The sequence below is a fragment of the Fukomys damarensis genome, unplaced genomic scaffold, assembly GCF_012274545.1.
Source record: "Fukomys damarensis isolate Sample0158 unplaced genomic scaffold, DMR_v1.0_HiC HiC_scaffold_23, whole genome shotgun sequence".
Taxonomy (NCBI): domain Eukaryota; kingdom Metazoa; phylum Chordata; class Mammalia; order Rodentia; family Bathyergidae; genus Fukomys; species Fukomys damarensis.
In genome coordinates, this window is record NW_022900935.1 from 6,039,682 (window position 1) to 6,052,989 (window position 13,308).

The window sequence follows — 13,308 nt, forward strand, 5'->3', positions numbered from 1 at the left end:
AAAAAAAAAAAAAAAAAAAAAAAAAGATTAGAACCCAGGGGTTCAGCTGACAGCTGAAGTACCTCTCCCCAATCACCCACTCTGTCCAAGCACAATGAGGGTGCCTATGAGGGGACTCAGCTGAAGTTCTCAGACACTCACTCACTCCATTTATTCAATTTATTTATTAAGCAGTTGCCATACACCAGCCCTACATACTCATGGGTTCTGCACCCAGAGATTCAAACAACTACAGATGGAAGATATTTTTTTAAATTCCATCTGACCTGGGTACAGTGGCACATGCCTATAAATATCAGCATTTTAGGAGGCTGAGGCAGGAGGATTGCAAGTTCAAGTCCCACCTGGCCAATTTAGCGAGAGCTTGTCTCAAAATAAAAAAATTAAACAGGGGCTGAGGGTCTAGCTCAGTGGTAAAACACCCCGGGTTTGATCCCCAGTCCTTAAAAAAACACCACCAAAACACTGCACCTGTAACAAACATTTTTCTTGTCATTATTCCTTTAAAATGTATAGTATGACTATTTATATAGCCTTTAAATTGTATGAAGTATTATACATAATCTAGAAATTATTTAAAGTATACTGGAGGAAGTAAATAAATTATATGCAAATGCTACACCATTTTATGAGGGGATTAAAACATTTACAGATTTTGATGTCAGTGGGAGTCCTAGAACCAATCCCCCACAAATAGCAATATAACTATAGACAGTGGACACTCAAGTCATGACCAGCCTCACATATGAACAACTTGGGTCAAAACCCAAATTTTAGTATTAACTTATAACCAAAGTCTGGAGCTATGACCCAAATGCCAGCAGCTTGTACAGTTGTAAACAAAGATTTATGATGCCAGAAAAGCATACACAAGCTTATGTAAGCATCAGCCTGAGCCCAGATGTGTGTTTGTGGAAGTGATTTCAGTTAGTGCTTTATATTATCACTACAATTACTGCTATCAAAATGACCCTAAAAAAGCTAGAAAAGAAACCAAGGAAGGAAGGGAAGGTTAAAAAAAAGCCATCACTATTGAAAAGAAGAAGGACATTGTGGAGGAATACGAGAGTGGTGTTCATGTGACCCATCTCACTAGTATGTACAGCATGTCAAAATCCATCTCGACAATCTTACAGAAGAGAGTGCATAGGGAAGCTAGTGTTGTTAAAGGTGTTATTCAAACTAGTAAGTCACCATCAACAGTGTTAGACGAAGGCTATCACTAGTGTGGATAAACAAAGGCAGATGGCAGGTTGTACTGTATCTGAATGTGTAATATGTGAAAAAGCTAGGGCTACAAATGCAAATCTTGTAAAGGATAATCCATCAACGAGTGATAATGGTGAAACATTTTGTACCAGTAAGGGGTGGTTTCACAGTTTTAAATCGAGAATTGAGGTTCATAGCATAACTAGGCATGGTGAAGCAGCCAGTGCTGATCAATGGGCTGCTGAAAATTATACACACCACTTTGAAATGATATCACAGAGAAATGTCTTTTGCTCTCATCGAGTTTTCAACTGTGATGAATCTGGCCTTTTCTGGAAGAAAATGTTCAGGAGAACATACATTACACAGGAACAGAAGAAAATGTCAGGCTGCAACCCTATCAAAGATAGGCTAAACTTAATGCTATGTGCCAATGTGTCAACGTGACTTCAAGATAAAGCCTCTCTTGGTTTTTCACTCTGAGACCCCTAGAATGTTCAGAAAACATAAAGTCATGAAGAATAGGCTAGGGATAATGTGGAATTCCAATGGAAAACCTAGGTAACAAGAGTGGGGTTTTGTTGTTGTTTTTTTGAGACAGGGTCTCACTATGTAGTTGAGACTGACCTGGAACTCACTATGTAGTACAGTTGTTCAGGCTGATCTTGAACCCACAACGATCTTCCTGCCTCAGCCTCCTGAGTGCTGGTATTACAGGCGTGCGCCACCATGCCCAGCAACAAGAATGTTTTTTATTGAGTGGATCAGGGAGGCTTTCTGTCCTACTGTAAATAAATATCTAGAGGACAAAGTTTTATCATTCAAGGCTCTCCTACTCATGGACACTGCTCCTCCTCACCCATGAGATTTAGAAGAAGAACTGGTTCCCAGTCAAGTTCCTTCCACCTAATACAATTCTGCTGCAGTCTATGGACCAACAGGTAATAGCTAACTTTAAGAAGCTATACACCAAGAAACTGTTCCTGAAGTGCTTCCAGATGATCTCAGATACAGATTTAACACTTAAAGAGCTCTGGAGGAACATTACAACATTCTTTCCTGTGTGGGGTTAACTGAGAAATCCTGAGCCAGTGTCTCTCTAAGGACATTGAGATCTGCCTAGAAGAAAGTGTGGCCTAAAATTATACAGGAGAGACCTTGAAGGCTGTGTAGAGGATCCTGAGACTTCAGTTGCCCCTGTGGTTGGTGATACTGTCACTACAGCAAGTCCATAGGCTTGCAGGTAGAGAGTGGTGATGTTGAGGAACTGGTGAAGGAACACTCAGAGGAGCTGTCTACAGAGGAACTCCAGCAACTTTTGGCTGAGCAAGAGAGAAGGCAGCTGAGGAGCTTTCTGAAGAGGAGAGGTAGTATCAACAATCAGTGCAGCAAAATTCTTCTCTGAAATAAAAGAAATCCCCCCAAAATGGACAAAGCTATAAACATTTGTAGAGAAGACTCACCCAGACAGAGAAAACGTCAAGCACTTGGGATGGGGATGTAGCTCAGTGGCACCCTGCCTGCCCGGCAAGCACAAAGCCCTAAGTTCAACCCCCGTTACCAGAAAAAAACAAATACAAACAAAAAAAGCCAATCATTACATTCGCTTGCTTAATGGCAATGTCATGTCATATTTCATGTTAAAGAAAAGACAGAGAGACAAGCTTAGACCAATTTTTAGTTCTGAAGAGGCTGAGACCTAGTCAGCCAGAAGCAGGTCCTAGTGGGTTATGGAATCTTCCAAGGACAGGAAGGACACCAGAGAGCCAGATTCCTGATATTCTTATGGATGGGACTCTCCTTCCAGACAATAACCACCTTCTATTTCATCCTCCCTTTCCGCAAGCCAAAGATGTCAACTTGAATGGTGACTAAAGTATGAAATAGTTGCTTCTGGTAAACTAGACACATGTCATAGCTTCTTTGTGAATACACTAGAAAATCATTGGTGTTTCTGGTAAATTATACACATTATGCAACCCTTTTTTATTATGAAGAGGTTAGTTAAGGGGTGCCTTGGGAGGTTTGGAACACATTATGGGAATTTCCATTATTTCTTATGGGAAAAATAGTCTTAACTTACAACTAACTTGAGTTACCAACAGCTCTCACAAATGAATTGAGTTCTTAAATCAAGGTACGCCATACCAAATTGTACACTAAAGCAGAATGAAAACTAGAGAACAACGACCAACAAAACAGACTTAATGCTGCCATGAGAACTGAGAGGGGATACTATCGCCATGAGGGACCAGAGGCAGCAGGAACCTGAGCACAGCCAGACAGGTCATGGACATTCCTGGAGCAGTGACTTGGCACTGGGACCAGATGACGAGTTGGTCAGGCAGGAGTGGGAGGGAAGGCCCTGTACGGAGAGGGAGCATGTGCGAAGTCCTGAGCTCGAGATAAGTCATCATCAGAGACCCGGAGGAGGAGGTGATGGAGTGGACACCAGGACGGGGAGTAAGGAGAGGTGGAGCCAGATGAGTAGAGCTGGTCAGGGGTGTGTGTGTGTATGAGAGGGTGACAGCTACGATACAAAGTAGTTTTCATCCTAAGGATGGTTAATAGAAAATCTCAGGGACGGACTTCTGGAAGAGGTGGGTCATGCTCGCTACAGTTTGGAGGCAGAGTAGAGTATATGGCATGCAGGCCAGGAGGACAGTGAGACACAGGTGCCACGGGTGGCTTGGTCATGGGTCCCCTGGAGACAAAGCTGAGAGCCAGCCTGGCCTGGTGTGAGCTGGCTGAATCACAGTCCTGAAGTGTTCTTGCTGTCCCTCCGTCTGCCGGCTCTAGGCAAGTGTTCCATGGAGCAAGCTGGACAGCTAATTAGGTGCAGGTGCCCTGGCCCTGGACTCTGTGGGAGGGAACAGGCGATAATGACTCCACCCCCACCTCATCCTGCACAGTGAGCCCTTGGTCAGCTCAGGTCACTATTGCCTTGTGCAGTTCTATGTTCTGAGCAAGCTCAGATTAAGGAAGGGTGTATTAGTGGTAGAAGGACATGGCAGATGGCAGGGATCCTTCGCCGAGGCTGAATTTGTTCATTGTGTGTGTGTGTGTACATGCGTGCATGTATGTGTGTGCAAGCACATGCTATTCATGATATGAATTGATGTCAGTCTGTACATCATGGAGGATTTTTTTCTGAGACAGAGTCTCACTATATAGTTGAGACTGACCTGGAACTATGTAGCCCAGGCTTGTCTCGAACTCACAGTGATCCTCCTGCCTCAGCCTCCCGAGTGCTGGGATTACAGGCATGTGCTACCATGCCCAGTGTGTATCATGCAGGTTTTTACTCATGATCCCATGTGTGTGTTAGCGTATGTGTGAACCAATGGTTATGGGTGTGCGATTGTGTCAGTGTAAGTGGTTATCATGCAGGTTTTTACTCATGATCCCATGTGTGTGTTAGCGTATGTGTGAACCAATGGTTATGGGTGTGCGATTGTGTCAGTGTGTATTATCAGTCAGTATTTACCAGAGAAATAGATATGACACAAGATAGACAAATATAGAAGAATTTACAAGATTGGCTTACAATGGCCACCCAGACTTGGATGAGGAAGAGTGCAGAGAGTCTGCCTGCACACTGGAGACTGGAGGATTTAGTTGAAGGTCTGGAGCTCACTGCAGTGTCCCATGTGAGTCCATCTCCAGAGGCCGATGGATCTGCACTGGCAGGCTGAAGAGACTGTGTCAGAAGGGTGAAGAATCTGAGCAGGAAGCTGAAGAGTCTGCACTGGAATCCAGGAGATGATGCCCAAGGCAAAGATTGGAGCTCCGCCAAAGGAACAAAAGCAGATCCCTCCTTCATCATTTCCCCTTTACAGTATCCAGGTGACAAGCAGCCTTAGAGTGGGCCCTCCATCCCCTAGGGTAAGGAAGAAGCCACCCCACAGCTGGTCCTCTATGCCCTAGGTGTGGAATTACTGAGGTTAAGCTTCTGACAATCAACCAACCATCACAGTGTGTGTGTGTGGGTGTGTGTGAGCGCACATGGATCTGGGTATGTGCCTAACATAACTCTAGGTGGGCTATGAACCTCCCCTTCCAGAGGTGGATGAGGGTTGTGATTTACTGACTTTATCTCAGACCTGACTCCCACCTTACCCCCAGCTACCCCTCTGCAATGCTTTCCCACTCGCTCGGCCACATCAGGCCCAGAGCTGACTCCCTCAGCTTCCCCATCCAGCTTCCCAGCACTGTTTTTTCTGTGAAGAGCTGGATCCCAAGGTGGGGCAGGCCAGTGTCCCAGAGGCAGAAGGAACTGAGGCTCATAAGCATATACATGCACTAGCAAAGATGTGTGCACACATATGCACACTGTGCACGAGTGCAAGCATGCACACACAGTTATGAACCCTGCCCCAAGAAAGCAAAAGAGTATCTCAGAAAGGCCTGGCCCTTGTCCTTGTCCTGTCCCCAGCATGCTATGTCCAGTCCATATTCAGGGGTAAATTGAGACTGGACCCGATAGAGGGGCAGGTTTCTGTATGTAGTGTGTATGTGGGAGCCCTCACAGGTAACACTGAGGCACAAGAGCACATTAGAGCTTCTATCGGTGACCATGAATGGGGGGGACAATGTGCCCCATCACGTGACACTTCCATGGCAGGGCACTTACACACTTACACACACACACACTTACTGTGGTCACTGGGCCTGCTCAGGACTGCAATGGACAAAACCTTTACAGCCAGACGGGCCTAGCTTTGCCACTTACCTGGCTTTGTGCCCTTGAGGAAGTCACGTAATCGCTCTGAGCCTCAGATGAAGATCATGTGGCATGGAGATTATAATTGCCTCATAACATTATGGTGAAACTATCAATACAAATTAATTTATGTGACATATATTTTTTGAGTGCCAGGCACTGAGGTTACAATCTCAGAACAACCTCTGGCATTCCTGAGTTCACACTCTGGTATATATATGGTAATGCTCATTGCCCAATGTGATGCCTGAACACAGGAGGTGCTCAGGAAGTACCTACTTTTTACCCTCTCCTCCCACCTGGTAGCATTTTCCTGAGAAGCCAACAGCGGCTCCCTGCCCTCCACATCTTCCTCTGCAGGCAGTTTTCGACTACAGCCAGGTACCTTGCAGGTACCTCTCTCATTGCCTTGCAGGGATGGATGCACAGCTGTGAACACTGCTGATGTGCAAGAGTTAAAGGCTTAGCAGTTGCTACTGCTGCCCTTGGCCTTGGAGTGGAGAGGGAAGGTTTATGTCCTGACTGCCTCCCTTGTTGCTGGTAGGAAAGAGCCCCATTCGAGGGCACTGGGAAGATCCAGACATCACCAAATCACCACCTGCCACCTAGCAGCAGCACCCTCCTTCCCCAAGGGCCCCGCCAACCTTAGGATGCAGAAGTTGACAGCAAGGACAGCAAATCAAATGCAAGAAGGCAACAGGATAATGTCTGATCTTGGGGGAGATATCACTCCCCCTCATCTAGGCAGGACCCCCTCCCACTGATGTGGGGGCCTAAGGGAAGTGTTTGCTGGAGTAGGGACAGTTCTCCCAGCTCCAGGACTGGATCAACAAGCCCTCCGTGCCCATTTACTATGGAGCCCTTCAGTGCCATTAACCCAGTGGGTCCCTTCCACAAGCCTATGTGCTGTGTATTGCACAGGGGTGCAGATTCAAGTTCAGAAAGGTTAAATACTCTGTCTCAGATCACAGAGCAAGTCAATTGTGTCTGTCCTGTCTGACCAATGTGCTTACTCCAATGGGGGACCCCCATTTGCCTAAGGGGGAGCTCCTGCTTAGCTCCTCTCAACATACACACGCTGAGCTGGCTGGTGCTGAAGAGGCTTCCCTAGCTGCTCTGGGTGACCTGAGGACAACCCCTCTTCACACCTGCTTTGGGGGGTCTGGGCCTGAGGAGCAGACACTGTGGCTCCCAGATAGTTGAAGGAAGTGGAGAGAGACAAGGTGGGCCTGATACCTCCTTTAGTTCTCAGAGCTTCTCAGCCCCACAGCTGTCCACCATGATGCCCATCCTCCTGGGGGATCAGGGGACCAGGTAGAAGGGCCCACCAAGCCTTCCTGCAATTCCCAGGCTGGAGAGGTCCTGGGCTAGTGTGGCCAAGCCATAATGGAAGCTACCTGTGTTTGGTGGGAATTGCAGAGGTGGGAGGCCAGTGAGGGAGATGCTCTTGTTCCCATCCCCATGGCCCAGATCTAGGGGCTGGGGTTGGTGGACAGGAGGCACCAACCAATGAACTCTCTGGGCCAAGGGATGAGTCATCACCCTGACCCTGCAGCCCACTGACCCCCTCCCCACCACAGCGTCCCCATTCATCTGCTTCCCTGAGTTCCTGCAGACACGGGATGACCAGGTGGGCACAGCCAGGCGTTAGGAGAAGGGATCATCATTCCTCTCCTACCCCAGGTGCCCAGAGTCTGAAGGTGCTTGTTCCCCCTGTGGTAAAGCACACAGCCTGCCCAGAAGCTGCAGATGGACCCAAAGGGGATGTGTGAGTCAGCCTGTGTGCTGTGGTGGCGTGTGGTAAGTGTGGGTGCAGTAAGGAGCGAGCATGCGCGTGTGTTTGCCTGTGTGTATTGCTGAGCACGTGTGCACATGCAGCTGTGTGCATCTGTTGGGCACGGTGAAGAATCACAAGACCACAAGGTCCCCAGAGACTCTAGAGATCTTTTAGGTTCCCACTCCCCAAAGAGGAGTAACTATGTATGTGGGTGCACATCTGCGTAAAGGTGGAGATAGAAATGTCAACAGGAAGTGTTCCCAGTTTCCGAGAGCACAAGCTCCCCGCCAGGGGAGGCGCCAGCACACTGGCCGTGTGGGGTAAGACAGGGTTACTACGTCTTGACTGGCCCCAGAAACTGACCCAGGCACCCTGGCACTGTGGCGCAAGCTGTGATCTGAGGGAGACAGGCGTGAGGCCCTGAGAGGGATGGGCTGGCACGGGGACGCTCAGCCTGCGGTGTGGTGGGAGGGCAGGAACACGCAGGCGGAAGTGAGATGTGTGAATGAGGATCACGGTGCAGGGTCTGGAGATCCGGGACGAGAAGCGAGAGAGTCGTGTGCGTCTGAGTGCGGGTGTGTGAAGTGCACTGGGTTTTTTCCTTTTTCTTTCTCTTCTCTGACTTCAACCAGGAACAGATGTCTGAGCAGGCTGACGAATTGGAAACATCTGAAACAACTGTCCGAGCTGAAGTATAATAAATAGACCTTTCATCACATTCCCTGGAAGGGGGTCGCCAGGGACAGGCTACAGGGAGCATCTAGAGGGGTTGGGGGTTGACAGTGGCGCAAGGATGAGTGAGTGGAAGGACAGACAGACTGGCCTGGGAGGGTAGGAAGACAGACCTGCCCCTGGCCCCTGCTAGTATACACAGGCCTTGGTTTTCCTATCTGTGCAGTGGGCTTGGTGTTCATTCTGGGGTCTGAGGCCTGGCACCATATGGAAGAAGCATTTTTCACTTGAAAATAGGCTGACAGTAGGCCCAATAATGGAACTAAGAGCCATAAGCTAGGTCCTTGTCCCTGCCCCTCCTTAGGTCTGGCCCCTACACCTCCCCCAGTGCACACAGGAAGCCTCTGCAGTCCCCTGCACTTGATCAAATTAAACTTTGCTAAGCAAGGTGCATTACCCTCCCTCCTGCCCCAAATGGGGGAGCAGGCAGGGAACCAGAGAGGGCCACCCAGCCTGGGTGTCCTGGAAGCCACAGTGCACCTTTCATCTCAGGCTCACCCCAAATGCAGACCTGCCACAGCTGCAGATACACATTCTACAGAGCTCCCAGGGGAGTGAAGTCCCAGAGGCTCCAGATGCAGCACTAGGGACCCCAGGAGGATGGGCAGAGGGGGCCCGGCAAGTCCACGTCTCTGGCCCATGCCCTCAGGAGGCTGGCGCAGGAGGAAGTCAGACCACAAGGTCCCTGAGGGATAGGATCTTCCAGAAATCTGGGACCCAAGGTTTATGATCTGAGACCCCAGGGGCTACACCTTAGAGGAGAGGGCCTCTGGATCCCATCCCTGGCTTGCTAGTTTTGCCTAGGTCTTTGTTCAGTAGTTCTCTATAAGAGCAGCAAAGAAACATCCTCCCAAGGCCTGAAAGCCAGATGAAAGAAAAGGCAGAGGGTCCTGACTCTAGCTGTGTGACCTCGGCCACCTATGTAAGCTGCTTGCCTCTGTGTCTCCCTCCATGAAAGGAGTATACACTAGTCCTCATCTCACAAAGTTGCTGCAAAGGTCCCATGTGATGAAATGTGATTGTTCACTGCAGAAACTGGTGACAAATTAGTGGTACATTCAGCAAAGAGCAACTGAGGGTTTTAGTCTGCGCAGGCCCTGGGCCAGACCCTGGAGTTGATAACAGTCACTTCCAAGGCTTAGCACTTGCTGTTTGCCCTGCTTGAAACAGACAGGGTCTCACTAAGCCCCTTCCCTAAACTACTGCTTAAGTCAGTACCCCTGCCTTCCAGTCTCTAAAAATCTTGCTTTTGCTTTGGCATGGTGGCACACACCTGTAATCCAGCACTCAGCAAGCTGAGGCAGGAGGATCTCAGTGAGTTCAAGGCCAGCCTGGGCTACAAAAAATCCTACTTTTTCTGACAACGGTCATCGCATACTATTGTGACCTCTTGATCAAGGATGACACCCCATTCCAATACCTCAATACCCAGGACTTTAGTTCTTTTAGGGTAGGCACTGAGTCTACCTCTCCCACTGTTGTATCCTCAGTATCTGTCAGTGGCTGGTGTTTGGCTGTTGTCTTTTTTTTTAAGCTAACATGTGGCATTTATTTTGTGCAAGGTGGTGTTCTGTGAGCTTTGCACATAATAACTCATTCAATCCTAGCAATCCTCTAAGGAAGATCTCGTTATCCATATCTGAGAGAAGATAATTAATGGTACCAGGTTATGCAGCTGGTAACAATTGAATGAATGAATACCATAAAATAAGCTCACTGCCTCGTGAGGAAATAGGAAATTGTCACAATACAGAGCGACCCAATACAGAGGCAGCCCGGCAGCCACGGGAGCCCCGAGGAAGGCTGCACCTTAGAACGAACAAAGGGAGTGGACTAATAGAGCCCAGGTGATCTAGAGCTCAGCCCTGGGCCCAGTAGAGCTAAGTCCTGCTCTAGCTCATCTTAGCGTGGTCACTCTGGTCCCTCTAGTCACGACCAGTGCAGAGCCTCACTTCCCCCCTATCACCTTGGCCCCTGCTGTCTTCCCTCCCTCAAAGCCAGGGCCTCAACCCAACCAGATGCCACCCTGCCCAGCGTAGGTCTCCAGACCTTCCCCAGCACTGGATTCTTTCCCATCTGCTGAGGGCATCCTGGGGACAGAGCCTGAGCCTCTTGCTCCTCCTTCTTTTGTTTAAGCAAACAAATAAACCAAATGTTCCCAGCTTGGACGGAGGAGGTGTCCTCCCTAATCAAACCAATGCTTCTTGTTGGCAAGGGCTCCTGTGAATCTTCCTGCCCTCTCCCCACTCCCCAGAGCCCCTTTCCTTTGAGAACTAGCCTTGGGCTCCAGCACCTGACGTCTGAGTCACCAGAGGTCGCCTCCAAAGGACTAGATCAATGAGGTGCATCTGACAAAGTCAGAGGTCAAGAGGACTCTTGGACAACAGAAAAGGATAAAGACTTGGTGATTCCCTGGGTGATGTCTGAGCAGCAGGGGAGGGCTTGCCAGGGAGGGGCAAGAGCCCCGTTCCAGGGCCAGAGCCCGAGGTTTCACCACATGCAATGCTCCCCTGGGCACAAGCACATGCCCAAGTGCGTCCGCAGTGGTGTGGTCCACCCGTGTGGACAGGTGTCAGCATGTGGCCACGGAAGCACACTCGAGTGTATAAGGGACTCCCAAGTGCTGTCTCAGTGTGTGAACATGAGAAAGGGCCTGGCATTGTGTGTGTGTGTGTGTGTGTGTGTGTGTGTGGACTAGACATGTGTCTGAAGGGTGCATCTGTGAGTGTGTGGGCACTTGAGCCTCACATGGGTCTCCGTGTGCCTCTGCGGCTGTGACGGCGTGTTTGTGTGCGGTGAGAAGCGATGGGGCTCTACAGCCTGACATTCACACCCCGCCTGTCCCTGGCGGCCCTTTCCTGACTGGGGCCTGGCTCAGACCCTCACACAGGATTTCAGAACGCTCGAGGAGATAGCATCCCAGCCCCTCAAAGTCACCCAGACAGACCCTCTGGGTGGGGAGGAAACTGGAGCCTTCAGAGGCTCCCATGGGCCTAACTCAGTTACACGCTCATTATACATCTTCTCCACTGTTACGCCCAGGGCTGCTGGGCCGGTGCCCCACCCCAGCTCTGCAGTGCCACAGTTTCTTCCTGCTGGGTGTGACCCTCTGGGAAGACTGCTCTGAGGCCCCAGCCCCCAGGGGACCCCAGTGTAGGGGAGCCTCAGCAGGGGCGGGTCCCTAGAGGAACCCTAGGCTGGATGCTTGGTCCATCCCCAGGAAGCAGATAAAGGCAGCAGGACCTGGTCTCTGCCCCACCCACCCCTTCCTCTCGAGGGCTGTGAGGAAGTCTGCTCCTCAGAATACTGGGCTGGCACTAGTGCGGGTTGGGGCACAGCTGTCTCCACTGGGTTTGGAGCCACTCAGAGAAGTAGGAGGAGCCTGGCTGATCGCCCCCTCACTGGAGATGTGCAGTTACTCACACTCCCAAACCTTCACATTTAGACTCGTGGTTTGCAAAACCCCAACGCCAGCCTAATGAGAAGCATATTGCTTCCCAGGAGATGCTGGGGAAGAGCAGAGGGCAACTCTAGCACCCGCCTCCCCAGGGAGAGCCTCCAAGGGGCAGCGGGAAGGCCAGCGGCCCCTCTGCCCACCCCACCCCCAGCCCCCAGAGCTCTCTTCCCTGCAACCTGGTCCCCAAGCTTTGTCTTCCCCCCTGGAGGGGGGTCATTTGGGAGCCAGATGTGGAGTGCTAGCCCTTGGGAGGGAGAGGCCCAGAGGGAGAGAGGGAGAATGGCCTTTGGAGTCAAACAGATGTAGCCATGAGAATGTGGGCTCCACCACTTGCACACAGCTGCACGATTAGGGGCAAGTTCCTGAGCTTTTCTAGGCCTCGGGGTAACACCCCCACTCCTGAGAGTAGCCTGAGGATTACAGTAGGTCACTCATGCCACCTCTGCGTATCCTGGCACACAGTAGGTGCTCTACACCTGGAGGCTTGATGGGGATGTCACTCAGAGAACTTCTTAGCTAATGCGGAGGAGAGGTGGCAGATGAAGCGGGGGGGCAGAGCTGGGTGCTGGAAGCAGGAAGCCTGTGGGAATTCCAGCTCCTCCCCTGATTCTCCCTAGGCCCATAGGCAGGTCCGGGGCCACTGCTAGTCCCCACAGTAAAATCAGGTTTTTCCCTCATACTCTGTGGAGAGCCAAGAAGCGTCCGGGCTGGGGCCAACTGCCCAGCTCAGCTCCTGCTCCACACTTGCTGGGTGTGACCTTGGACATGCTGGTCTCCTTGCAAGCTGTGGCTGCCTCCACTACAGAATAGAGAGGATAATAATAACACCCCCTCCCCAGCTGGGTTGTGAGCTGAGCAGTCTATGCCTCCAGAGTACTTCCAACTGTGCCTGGCACGAGTGAGCCTGCAAAGAACTCTCTCTCTTTTCTCCCTAACCTATTTAAGACGATCTGCTATTTACTGATCTGATCACTTTTCACAGGGTATCTTACTTAACCCTTAAAGTGCCCAGAGAACAGCACAGAAGCCCCTCAACTGGTGCACGGGTATCATGTGGTGTGTGGAGAGTGGACCACTGCTCAGCAACACAAATGAGTGAGGGGTGCTACGGCAGGGATGAATCTCAAACACTGCGAAGCCACAGGAGCCTACACGTTGCATGGGCCTGGTCGTCTGAGGCATCCAGGGAAGGCAAATCTATAGACCAAGATAAATGAGTGGTTGCCTGGGCTCAGGATGGGAACTGAGAGTGACAGCCAACGGACAAGGGGATATCTGGGGGCGGTCAATGGAAATGTCCTACAGTTGGGCCCTGGGGGCTGGGGATTTGGCTCAGCGGTTCCGCCGCCTGGCTTGCAAAGTGGAAGGCCAGAGTTCGATCCCTGGTACCAAAAAAAAAAAAAAAAAAAA

The 13,308-nt window shown here is 50.4% G+C and overlaps 1 protein-coding gene across 2 annotated transcripts in view; it reads right to left on the reverse strand.

The window, feature by feature from the left end:
- The window catches only part of Rspo1 (R-spondin 1), a 63,326-nt gene that overhangs the window by 34,676 nt on the left and 15,342 nt on the right, over positions 1 to 13,308 (reverse strand). The window lies entirely within an intron of this gene.